Genomic DNA, 9,138 nt, shown 5'->3' with positions numbered 1-9,138 from the left:
AATGGCGAACTATGTTTTTCTTCAGCATGTCGTCGACATGTTCCTGAATTATTTGACGCTCCTTCAGTGAGACGCGATACGGGCGACGTCGAATGATACACGAGCCATCAGTGTCGATTCGGTGGGTGGCTGCGGAGGTCTGCCGTAAGATGGTAGAAGAAGAATCAAATAAAATTTCGTGTTTCCCCAGAAGAGCCAATAGCATTTCCTGTTGCTCTGGGTCAAGATTCGAACTGATTGTTGCACTAATGGGAAAGGATGAAGGCTTAGTGCTCACCGAATGATCGTCCGACGTGACAGATCCCAATGAGACGACATTCACTGCATCGTCGCGCGGAACACAAGCAACGGTGGTCCCTCGGGGCAAGAAAACCGCTTCGGCTGTAGTATTCGCTGCGGCCAGAAGAGCACTTCCCGCAGAAAAACGGACGAGGCAGGGGGATATGACTACGCCATGAAGGGGGAGTTTTCCTGTCGGAGCAATGAGTACATCACCGTCGAGGTCCCGTTCAGTTTCTGCCAGGTCCTCCTCAGTTCGCGTATGGCTACCCTGCTTGGCGTCCGTCCCGCCCAACCTGTTTCTATTGCGGCATCCGGGGGCATATCTCTCGTTTCTGTCGAAGACGCCAACAAGATGAAAGGCTCGCGTACTCCCCCGTTCCACAAAGCAGAAGTCAACATCCATCTTACGACTACTATTCTCAAAGGTTGCCGTACGCACAACGTTCGCCGTCACCCGCAGACTACCAGGACCAGCACCGCAGCTCCCGCCCGCCGAGACGATCTTCCCCAACGCCCTTCCGCCGCCGCTCTACCTCGCCGCTTCGTCCTGCCTCCCAGAACACGGAAAACTAAAGGCGGCAGTTTCTGGGGGCGAAACTGCGTCACTTCGGAATTCTGGAAGTCCTCCTCATCGACCAGCGAACACGTTATCAGTTTTAGTTGAAGGAATTAGTGTTGAAGCTCTTGTGGACACTGGTGCAAGCATTTCGATAATTCACGAAAGTTTATGTTCTCTACTGCGAAAAGTAAAAACTCCGTATTCTGGCCCGGCTCTACGAGGTGCGAACTCCGCTGCTATTCAACCATCTGGACTGTGTACAGCTCGTGTTTTTATCGACGGCATTCGACACCACATTCAGTTCGCAGTACTGGAATCATGCGTTCACCAAATGATATTAGGCTGGGATTTTCTTAAATCGGCGTCTGCTGTGATTTCTTGTGGTGAACCGATGATTCATATGAATGATACAGACTTGGCCAGTGTTTCGGATACTGCAGACTTGCGATTGGTGGCGTCCTGCGACTTAACTCTTCCCCCTGCTCAAGAAACTATAATCTCGGTTAATACGGACAAAATTCTCGACGGTGATGTACTCATTGCTCCGACAGGAAAACTCCCCCTTCATGGCGTAGTCATATCCCCCTGCCTCGTCCGTTTTTCTGCGGGAACTGCTCTTCTGGCCGCAGCGAATACTACAGCCGAAGCGGTTTTCTTGCCCCGAGGGACCACCGTTGCTTGTGCTCCGCGTGACGATGCAGTGAATGTCGTCTCATTGGGATCTGTCACGTCGGACGATCATTCGATGAGCACTAAGCCTTCATCCTTTCCCATTAGTGCAACAATCAGTTCGGATCTTGACCCACAGCAACAGGAAATGCTATTGGCTCTTCTGGGGAAACACGAAATTTTATTTGATTCTTCTTCTACCATCTTACGGCAGACCTCCGCAGCCACCCACCGAATCGACACAGATGGCTCGTGTATCATTCGACGTCGCCCGTATCGCGTCTCACTGAAGGAGCGCCAAATCATTCAAGAACATGTCGACGACATGCTGAAGAAAAACATAGTTCGCCATTCAACCAGCTCCTGGTCATCGCCCGTTGTTCTAGTCCAGAAGAAGGACGGGTCTGTACGATTTTGTGTGGACTACCGGGCGCTTAACAACATAACTCGGAAAGATGTCTATCCGATGCCTAGAATTGATGATGCTTTGGACACCTTGCAAGGAGCCGAATACTTCTCCAGTCTGGATTTGAGATCGGGATACTGGCAAATTCCCATGCACGAGCAAGACAAAGAAAAAACAGCTTTCAGCACGCCTGACGGTCTTTACGAATTTAACGTAATGCCGTTCGGGTTGTGTAACGCTCCGGCCACATTTGAACGCATGATCGATACGGTTTTACGCGGCTTAAAGTGGAAGACGTGCCTATGTTACCTTGACGACATAGTCGTATTTTCTTCTACTTTTCCCGAACATCTCCGTCGGCTTAACGAAGTGTTAACTTGCCTTTCAAACGCCGGCCTGACCCTTAACACAAAGAAATGCCACTTTGCAAGCAAGTCAATCAAGGTATTAGGTCACCTGGTGAGCAAAGAGGGAATCCGGCCCGACCCTGACAAAATAAATGCCGTACTAAATTTTTCTCGCCCAAGCCGTCAAAAAGAACTTCGCAGCTTCTTAGGATTGGCCTCCTACTTCCGCCGCTTCATTCGAAACTTCGCTTCAATCGCTTCCCCTCTACATAAACTGCTGTCTTCTGACACACCATTTCTATGGTCCGACGACTGCGAAGCTGCCTTTCAGAAACTGAAGTGTGCCCTAACCTCTGATCCCGTACTCGGCCATTTTGATGAAACAGCCCCAATCGCAAGTCTGCAGTATCCGAAACACTGGCCAAGTCTGTATCATTCATATGAATCATCGGTTCTCCACAAGAAATCACAGCAGACGCCGATTTAAGAAAATCCCAGCCTAATATCATTTGGTGAACGCATGATGCCAGTACTGCGAACTGAATGTGGTGTCGAATGCCGTCGATAAAAACACGAGCTGTACACAGTCCTGATGGTTGAATAGCAGCGGAGTTCGCACCTCGTAGAGCCGGGCCAGAATATGGAGTTTTTACTTTTCGCAGTAGAGAACATAAACTTTCGTGAATTATCGAAATGCTCGCACCAGTGTCCACAAGAGCTTCAACACTAATTCCTTCAACTAAAACTGATAACGTGTTCGATGGTCGATGAGGAGGACTTCCAGAATTCCGAAGTGACGCAGTTTCGCCCCCAGAAACTGCCGCCTTTAGTTTTCCGTGTTCTGGGAGGCAGGACGAAGCGGCGAGGTAGAGCGGGGGCGGAAGGGCGTTGGGGAAGATCGTCTCGGCGGGCGGGAGCTGCGGTGCTGGTCCTGGTAGTCTGCGGGTGATGGCGAACGTTGTGCGTACGGGAACCTTTGAGAATAATAGTCGTAAGACGGTTGACTCCTGCTTTGTGGAACGGGGGAGTACGCGAGCCTTTCATCTTGTTGGCGTCTTCGGCAGAAACGAGAGATATGCCCCCGGATGCCACAATAGAAACAGGTTGGGCGGGACGGACGCCAAGCAGGGTAGCCATACGCGAACTGAGGAGGACCTGGCAGAAACTGAACGGGACCAGTAGGTGGCACTGGGTGAGGATGCACATGGTCAGACCGGGTGAGCATGGGCGGTCGAGAGACAGGGGTAGACACAGGTGCCAAAGGCGAACATACCGAGTCGGAGAGAGGTGTCGAAATCGTGGCATTCGAAGCATAAGGCAGCGAAGCCAATGCGGCTTGAGTTGAGCCGGGATGAATATCTGTTGCTGATGGGGAGGCCGGCATAAGGTAGGCCAACTCTTGTTTGATCATCTCGCGCAGATCCGGAGGAGATGTCTCGCGTCGTGATTCTGAAAAACCGAGCGGTGTCTGCACTCCCAGTTCCTCGCGGATAATTGATCTTATCATGGAGCGCAAGTCCGCTTCGTCCATGGAAGCGCGGGAGTCCCACTGTGTTGGCTGCACACGAAGGGACTGCAGGTCGTCGAGGCGCTGACACATCGTTACGACCTGGTTAACGCTAGTGGGGTTCTGTGCGACCAGCGCGTTAAATGCGAAGGGAGAAATTCCTTTCAGGACATGGCGCACTCGGCTGTCCTCCGTCATATCTTTGTTGGCACGGTGGCATAATGCGAGAACGTCCTCAATGTAGGATGTGTACGACTCACCAGGTCTTTGTATGCGCTCGTCCAATTTCTTTTTGGCGGCTTCCGTACGCGTAGACGACGTTCCGAAGAATAGGCGCAGCTCGGAAGTAAATCGCTGCCAGTCAGTGAAGTCGCGCTCGTGGTTGTAGAACCACGTCCTCGCTACTTTTCTGAGGGAAAGGGAGACGTTACGGAGCTTGAAGGCATCGTCCCACCGATTGAAGGAGCTGATTCGGTTGTATTCATCCAGCCAATCCTCGACGTCATCACCGGGAAGCCCAGTGAAGAAGGGAGGGTCCCGCTCGCGGCTGGTTACGAAGCACGGTGGAACGGCTGAACCCGCCGCGCTGGCTGGTTCAGATGTCATCGGCATGGCCTCTTGTGGTAAGCGACGACCTGAACGGAGCTCCAGGGGTAAGTCGGGGGTCGAGGTACGAAGGATCAGACCGCTTTACCTCCACCACTTGTGAGGCACAGGCCAGGAGTCGTCGGGCACCGGTTTATTAAACTAATCCCGCAGAGAGCGACAGGCTAGCGAGCTCAGGTCGAGCGCAGAGATTCCAGAACATCCCGATGATGATAGCGTGGACGACGATATGCGCGGCGAGCGAGGCTGGTGGCACATAGCATCTGGCACATAGCCACTGAGGAGAATGTCCACATACGGCTGCTAATGTCTGCCTTAGTCATAGCTTACAATATGCTCTTTGAACTTCACGTTGCGTCCTTGCGGACGTCGCGTTTGTGCGAACGTCCAAAGATAGGCTTTACGTAAAGTTTGGACCCGCAGATTGACTAGCAATGAGTTAGGCGCTGCTGAGAACATACCCGCAGCTTGTCAATTAAAAAGTTGACTTCGATTTGTACGTCCGTAGAACGCGAGTATGGGGAGGCCGGACGCGAGGCCTGGCACTTTGCTGTTTGTCAATCGGTTCTGCCCCTAGGTGTACAGTAAGTTTCTTGGTGTGAAGTTAGGTCTAACGCTAGGGCTTTGTAATATGAAGCCTAACAAGGACGATACCACATTACCGCCCACGTGTATTGGCCAACGATTCCCTCCAGGGGCCCACTCACCGTCTGTATCACGTATCGGTCAATGGAAGTTGGCGCCATCTAGGTGCACCTTAAACAGCAGAGTGGATACCTCCCTAAACTAGGTAAAAATCATTCCCAGTGAATATCTAACAGTCGAAAGCATTAAAAAAAGGAAAAACAACTCACATAAAAAACAGTCACGCACATTTGCCCGTTGCATCAACATTACGCTGAGCTGGCTCACGGGACATTGGAAACCTACCCAAAGGGAACAAAACAACGGAGCTTTAAAAAGATGGGCCAAACTCTATGTAACACGGAAAAAACCACTACACTTGCAAACATTTACTACAGAAACAAGAGTCCGAATGAGGTAATGTAAAAAGCAAAAGAAAAAAAAAAACAAGAGCAAAAGGAACGGACGCCATTAAGATTTTATTCAGCCCTTACAAGATAGCTATCAGAAAATCGGCCACCACGGCTGGTAATTGAACCCATGTCTTTCGGCTCAGGAACAGAACGCTATTGCCCCAGAGCCACCATGTAAGGCCCGATATTCGTTTCAAAGAGGCCACAAGGTCTGTTGTCGAGAAACTCTGCTGTTCAGAAAATTTACACATACATGTTAACAGTAAAACATATAGTAAGTTATCGGCACGACTCAAGAACTCCGTCACCTCTGAAGCTAGCGCTAGCACTTTCACTTTTGTCATGGTGCTGTGCGTATGAGCCACTCCTGAAATCATGGTGGTCTTAGCGGTTGATTACTGCTGCCCTGCATCTGTTAGGACTATGTAGACTATTTTGTTATTGGTTGAAAAAGATGTGTCGCGTGTTGTACGCCGTTGCATGGCGCGCTGGTTCATGAAGCTGGTGCTCCCTGTTTTTGTTATTGGTCTCACTGGGACGGACGAAGGCGAAGACGACGAAGGCGGTGCCGCTATTTACTGAAACCGCCCGTTTTCTTTTCGCCCTGTGTGCGGAAATTACCTCGTTTAGCCTGTATTTTTGCATCATCTTGTTCGTGAATATGTGCTGCATGGGCTGATACCAAGATTCCGCCCATCAAGGTTACCCGACCATCCCAAACGCCAGAAACAGTCGCATACATGCCACCGAGGCGCCCATTACTCCCAACGTTCCGGCTCCTGCGCTCCAGTAGCGCACCACCTGCGGAAGCGGTCGAAGCTACAACAGGCGGCAGGGATTCACCTCCAGATGCCGCGAACCAAGACGCGCCGTCGCCGACCATGAGCCAGCCACCCTTGCCTCCCCCGGAAGCATACGAACATGGAGCTTCTTCAGTCATGGTGGCACCGACAATGAACTAGCCATCGTTACCACCCCCAGCAGCATACGAACATGGAACTTCTTCAGTCGATCCTTATCAACCTCCGCCATACGAGGGAACCTCTGAAGCAGGCAACTGCGGCGATACCGAAGACGACGATGGACAGATGCAATACCTTGATTAAACCACCCACGGACAACGATGAAGAGCGCGGATGGCAACGCATCCCACTATCGAAGAACAGACCCCCAAAAACTGACCGGGTGAGTCGGCAGCGATACACCCTACAGTTGAAACCACTCGCCAAACTTCGGATTAGACACATCCCCCGACATGACATTGCCTCAATAATATGACGCGCTGCCCCCAGTGCCGGATTGGCCGAAATGGCTTCGGTAACGTTTGACGATGCCGCTAACAGCTCACGTATGCATGTTACGATATGTTACCGCGTCTACGATACAGTGCATATAGGTTACGGATAGGGAACACACATGTCACACACTCGTATCTCCTCACGGGGTCTTCACGACCCCAGTGTGGCAGGTGTGGAGAGGCCATATCCGTAGTTCACATACTCATTCAATGCAAAGCACTTCACACAACACGACGCAAACACTTCCCACAGCTATGCAGACTACCCGTCCCGCTACCCCCAGCGTTTTGCCTGTCTGACGATCCCATGTTTTCTATCAAGTACGTTTTTAAATATTTGGAAGGTAAATTTTTAGACCACATTTCATACCACGCGTGATCACCCCCTGGCCCTATACACCAGCCATGTTCTTTGTCGTTTTGTGAGTTTACTTTTGTTTTTGCTGTCTTATCTTAGTGTTTAAGGTTTCACCTCTCATACATGACTATTCTTTTCTCGCTATTTGCCCCAGTTGGCCTTGCGCCATAAACATCCAACCATCATCATCGATATATGCATGCAACGTGGCAGCCCGCTTGCGCCGACAAGGCCGCCGGTCGTCGCCCACGTGTGCTGACTGCCCAGAACCCGAGGCCCTGGAGCACCTGCTCTGCTCCTGCCGCCAGCACGATGCCCCGCGAGCAGAGAGCAGAGCTTCGGGCCGCACTCCAGCGTCTCGGGCTGCCTAGCGACACCCTATAGGACCTAATTTTCCCGACGGGCCCTAGCTCTATTCGGCGGGAAGCATTGTCCTGGCCTTCCTCGAGGAGACAGAATGCCTGCCGGCCAGCCTTACGCACTCCTTATCTCTGTCGTTCTTTCTCTTTCTCCCTCTTTCTCTATCCCACTTTGCTCCCCTATCCCTTTTCATTCCTCTTCTCCCCTTTCCCCGGACTGGGTTGTATGCTGGTGAACTAAAAATGAGTTGAAAATATTCCCAGTCCGCTTCTTTTCCACTTTCTGCAATAATAAATCACTGACTGACTAACTCACTCACTCACTCACTCACTTCGCCTTCCTTTAAAGGTGTGACGAGGCCAGCTGAGCTCGTGATCCGCGTCGCTGATTGTTGTGGAGGATTAAGGGATTGACAACGGAAAAAAGGCCCTAAATTAACCATATGCTTTAATGCAAGTGCGTTTACTTTCTTTAAATGTTCAAGGCTTTCGCAGCCTTGACAAGCAGAGAGAGAGAGATCATGCATTTTGCGCGAGGAATGAAAGTTGATATTCGTTTTTTGCAAGATTGCAATTTTTGCACCCCGCACGATGTTAAATTATTTAAACAGCGTTTTATAATTCACGCCTTTTTTTGGCTAAATGACTCTACGGCCTCAGGCGTTGGTGTTGTCTTTTTGAATGCTTACCTTCGCGACAAAGCAAGTGTAACTTTTGGCTTTGACGGCCGGGTAATTGCTGTCGATTTTTGTCTGTTCTTGCGCCGGGCGCGGGCAGTTAATGTGTATGCGCCTGCACCGCGCCATCTTTTAGCCAGTTTCTTTCGTTCACTAGACATGTTTTTGTTGGATGCCTACCCAACTTTTCTAGTGGATGATTTTAACTGTGTTGTTGACCCCGAGCGTGACGTTTGAGGGCCAGGCCGAGGAAGGCCGTATAGAGGTGCGACCGCGTTGCGCGATCTGATGAAACAGTTTCGCCTCTGCGATGCGTGGATTCATCCACACGGAGACGTGTTTTAACATGGTCTGGGGTCGATCGGGCAGTCGTTTAGAAAAATTTCTTTTTCCGCCCGAGTTAAGTGGCTTGGTAGAGAGTTGCGAAGTGTTGTCCTTCCTAAAAGAGGCTCCCAGAATTACAGATAACGCGCCAGTGTCGCTGAAACTAAAATCCCATACAGGTAATCCTAACCCCAATTTGTGGCGAACGGATCAACGCCTGCTTACTGATGCCTTTAGCGTGGCAGGAATAAGGGTTTCTTTAGCGGAGGAAAGGATCACGCATGACGGGGAAGCCAACTGGGACTGCTTGAAAGCTGGATTGCGTACACTTCTTACCCAGGCAGGGCGTGAGCGCAAGGTTCGAATCACGCGTGAACTAAACGAAACCTTCAGAAGGTTAGGAACAGTTAAGAGCGCGGGTACTGTAACGTTTGCTATGCGAGACTACATAGATTTGCTAAAGGCGCCATACGAGCGCCTTTTGCGCAGTCATCACGCGCGGCAAGCAAAGCGTTTGTTTTGGGGCGCCCAGTTTCAGATCCGGCTGTCTTAAGGCATGTTTTTAAAGCAGGCTCCATAGAACAGTCATGCGGTGTTCCAGTACCATACGTACGTCACCGAATGGTGAACGGAGTACGAATAATGAGGATATCTGCATGACGTTTGCCCAGTGCTTCCAAGAATTTTTCAGTTCAGAGAAGGCTTGCTTT

The sequence above is a fragment of the Haemaphysalis longicornis genome, unplaced genomic scaffold (genome assembly GCF_048455015.1).
Source record: "Haemaphysalis longicornis isolate Haplotype H1 unplaced genomic scaffold, Haemaphysalis longicornis Haplotype H1 scaffold_4, whole genome shotgun sequence".
Lineage (NCBI taxonomy): Eukaryota > Metazoa > Arthropoda > Arachnida > Ixodida > Ixodidae > Haemaphysalis > Haemaphysalis longicornis.
The sequence above is the reverse complement of the archived record's forward strand: the minus strand, read 5'-3'. Positions refer to the sequence as shown.